The sequence below is a fragment of the Gavialis gangeticus genome, unplaced genomic scaffold (assembly GCF_001723915.1).
Source record: "Gavialis gangeticus isolate Ggan-Ray unplaced genomic scaffold, GavGan_comp1, whole genome shotgun sequence".
Classification (NCBI taxonomy): Eukaryota; Metazoa; Chordata; order Crocodylia; family Gavialidae; genus Gavialis; species Gavialis gangeticus.
This window is the reverse complement of record NW_017728991.1, coordinates 7687388-7687607: the sequence shown is the minus strand read 5'-3', so window position 1 is coordinate 7687607 and position 220 is coordinate 7687388.

Genomic DNA, 220 nt, shown 5'->3' with positions numbered 1-220 from the left:
CGGGGCCGGGCCCGGGCACGCGCGTTCCGGCTGCTGGCGGTTCCGCCGCCCGGGCTCCCGGCGCCGCCTGGAAGGAGCGTGTTTGGGGGCAGGCTTTACAGCCTGCTTGTCCTTGCACCGTGGCTCTGACACGCGGGTGACAACCCCGCTTTGCTATTTCCCACATCTCTTCCCCTACAAAAGTGTGAGTGCGGGGGGGGGGGACAATTGGCTTTCCAGG